Genomic DNA, 3798 nt, shown 5'->3' on the forward strand with positions numbered 1-3798 from the left:
AGAGCCTTCCTACTCTCGAGCAGATCAACACTCCCACCCAACTTGGTGTCGTCTGCAAACTTACTGAGGGTGCACTCAATCCCATCATCCAGATCATTGACAAAGATATTGAACAAGACCAGCCCCAAAACTGAGCCCTGGGGAACACCGCTCGTGACTGGCCGCCAACTGGATTTAACTCCATTCACCACAACTCTCTGGGCCCGGCTGTCCAGCCAGTTTTTGACCCAGCGCAGAGTACACCTAAGCTGTGAGCCACCATTTCTTAAAGAATGTGCTTTTTGACCATCATGTATTAATACATGATGTAAGTCCAGCATTACTAGATAAGGCCAGTAATCACTATGCCAGGATGCATTTCATTAACCTTACTCCAGTACAACTGGCACAGCAGAAGTGTCTAGATTATATCCCTGATTTGCTCCTGTGTAGAGAATTTTAGTTGTTAAAAGTTCACCATTTATCTTCACTTAAAAGCTTAACCCAAAATCCCCTAAAATCAGCGGAAAGCCTCCTGGTGGTTTCAGTGAATTCTGTATGAGGTCCTGGCAGGAATGGTTTTACATACATATTTCCAACAACGCTTCCACCTCTGGCATTCAAGTACTAAGGTTGCCACAGAACATCTGATAACCAAAGTCCTCTAGTAGGTCAGGACTTGTGCTTTTCTAGCAGCATGTAAAGGTATATTTGTACAGACACAGCTGGGACATACCATTGTACTGGGGAAAAATGGTAGCTCTCGGACAATTCCTGTTAAATGTATAAGTACATACATATATATTCATATACTCCCATGCAGACTTCTGTAGGTATAATTTCTTTCTAAAACATAGAATATTATGCATAATGACTCCAGGATGAGCAAAGAGTCCACTCTTTCACTATGACAGAATACAGATTTGAACAGGGAACAAAATACCTGACTGAAAATAAAATCATAGTGTGTACATTAAAAAGAAAAATCTGTTTTCCTGCAGCAAGTCACCTGAAAGACAAAAAAAAAAAATCTTGTGGAAGAACTTTTCTCTTGCAAGTCAGTAAGTTGTCTGGGGGTTGAATTGGACTAAATGATGGTGGTACACTGATCATTAACTAGTGAGAGGATTCCAGCATGAATAAGTCAATCCTGCTCTTCTCAGACCTTGATTCAGCTCCTGTTGAAATTGCTGGGTTTCAGGTTAGGCCTGAATTTTCTGTTCCCTCAGTGAGCAGTACGTAGTTTGGTACCTCCATAGTCCAATCCAATTTCAGTGGAAGTCTTTTCATTAAACTTAAGAGAAAGAGTGCAGCTGAAGTAGATTAATGTCATGTCTGGTGGCTTTTGAGGAGGCAAAATGCAATGGAGTGCAATGAAAAGGTAGTGGTTCCTCATGGTGCAGCTCCACGTTGAGACCATCAGTAGCTGTGATGCTACACTGGAATCTACAGACAGGTTAAAGTTTACAGTTTTCCTTAAGATGCAGTGGTGATATTTCTGATTTAAAAAAAAAGTCACAGACGATTGTGATTGGGCTGTAATGTCTTGCCTGCCTTTTTAGTGGTGAGATATACAGCAAATTCCTTGTGCTAAATCATAAAGGCTTTGTTAATAATTTTTAAAAGAGTTTTAAAAGAAACTTTTTCACTAGCTCTGATTTGGCATATTTGGGTGTTTTTTAATGTCCTGTTTTAAATATAAACTCTTACTCTAAGCTGTGTACAGAATGGAAGAATTTTTATTAAATATGAAAACCTAATGTCTGCTTTATAATTCTTGAAAGTATATGCTGTGGCAGTGTTTATGATTTACTGTGTTTCACTGCATGAAGCTTGTTCAAAAATGGTTTCTCAAATTTTGTGGGCTGTGAGGTATTTTTAAAATTGATACCTTTTTGATTTGGTATGAAAAATGTCCCAATTAACTTAATTTTAGCTTCATCTTCTGTTTATACAGTGAATGCTTCTGACAAGTGATGGAAGTCATAGTTAATGACAGCACTGATAGCTATGCGTACTTTTTTTTTTTGTGACAAGAATAATTACACCAATAGAAATAAACGTAAAGTCGATTTTTGTGGATCATTACAAATAGATCCTGAACTTTCTGATTCTTTGTAAAAGGCTTTGTATAAATAAATCAAACGGTAAAACCATCATTTTTCCATCTGTTTGTCTGACATTTAAGTGCCCATTTTTATTGTACACTACTTCTCAGTTATGGTGTAAGGTATTATAAGTTACTGAAACTAATTGTATTCTCTTCACTAAATCTCTTCTGTAATGTGCAGGTAATGAGAAAGTCTGTAGGTAAACTCATTATGAGGATCAGTCAATACATGTTTTCCTGTAGCGCTTTTAGTAATCACATTAACTTGATAGCATTTCCCTGGCCCTCTGAAAACTTTTAAATTGCAGTAATAGGCCATTCGTTATTACTGTATTTTTATTTGGAGAGTGAGCGTGGGAACAGGATTTAGGCTATTTTGTTCCCATTTAAACATCAAAACTTCCTACCCAAAATGAAACCTTTTGAATTTAGTTTTATTAATCATGTTCAATAGTCAATTTTATCTCTCTTTAACCCACATACAAAGAAGCTGGAGTGGTGGAAGTGAAAAGTGGTAAGGTGGAGGGAAAGGCAACCGATGCTTAGCTGGGGTTATCCGTGGGTGCCACAGTATTAGCAGCCATTCAGATGTCCTGCAGTCAGATGCATGATGGAATAATGCTGCATTAAATATGGCCTTTCTGAAGGGAAAAGCTATCTGAACTGAAGAATCAGATTTGTGTTTGACACACTTCAAGTGGAGACCTTTTGGCTAAAATACCTAATCAATAAGGGAGAATCTTGATGTTTGGAGATGCAGAGTACCTCTAAATGTGCAAAGCAAAGGACTGTGCCATTTTAAACAGGATACAAGGCATGGGATACAAGTGAAAGACTGGAGTATGTTCTGTAGCTGAATCTTCTCTTCTGCTCTAATCAAGTCTTGTATGGACAGCTCTGGTCTGCATACAGCACAGCGTTTTTGTCTGTGTGTGGAAGGACTGAAATGCACATCTGCTCCTTATGATCACGATTTCTAGGTTCACTGGTGTTTGTGTGGGTCCTTCCCAAGAGAAACCAGCATGAGGGGGCTGACTCCTTCCCTGCCCATTCTTCTTCATCTCCTCTAGCATCAGCAGTGGCTTAGCCTCTACCTCCTTGTGCAGAAGCAGGAGCATTTGGCAAAGGGAGGTAATGCTGTCTGAGGGAACATTTCCCACGTGGAGTTCATGTGGGAATGAAACATGCCGTACAGATCACCTCCCTCCCCACAAGCCTCCCTCCATGCGTCAGTGTACTCTGAGCCTAGTCCACATGACACTGAAAACTGGGGTTGCTACAACAGGAAACAGCTGTCTAAGTCAGTGGTGGTTGGCTTGGTGCCCGTGTCTTACTGCTCCAATTTTTGCTGCCGAGTATAGACAACAAAATTTTCAAAATCCAGCGTCACAGTCACAAGTGCTCTCACCAGCCCCTAAGTACAAGGGCGTAGCACCCTTCCTGCTGGCGGTGGGTAGATGGTTCCTGCTGGTAGCATGAGCCCCTTCACAGGGACTTCACACACACCCCGCCTTTTGTTGAGGCTCCCTGTTGACCCTTTCCCTCGTATCAGAATCCCATGATCTTCCCTTCGGTCACATCTCCTCTGTGCCAGGGCTATCTGTACACATCACTTCTGCCCCGGCGGGGTCCATCTGCTTGTTGTTCTTGCTTCTTCCCATATCTGGCCCTTCCTAGCCCATTCTTCCCTGTCTTCCCACCACACACTC

Source organism: Pygoscelis adeliae, unplaced genomic scaffold, assembly GCF_000699105.1.
Source record: "Pygoscelis adeliae isolate BGI_AS28 unplaced genomic scaffold, ASM69910v1 Scaffold402, whole genome shotgun sequence".
NCBI lineage: Eukaryota > Metazoa > Chordata > Aves > Sphenisciformes > Spheniscidae > Pygoscelis > Pygoscelis adeliae.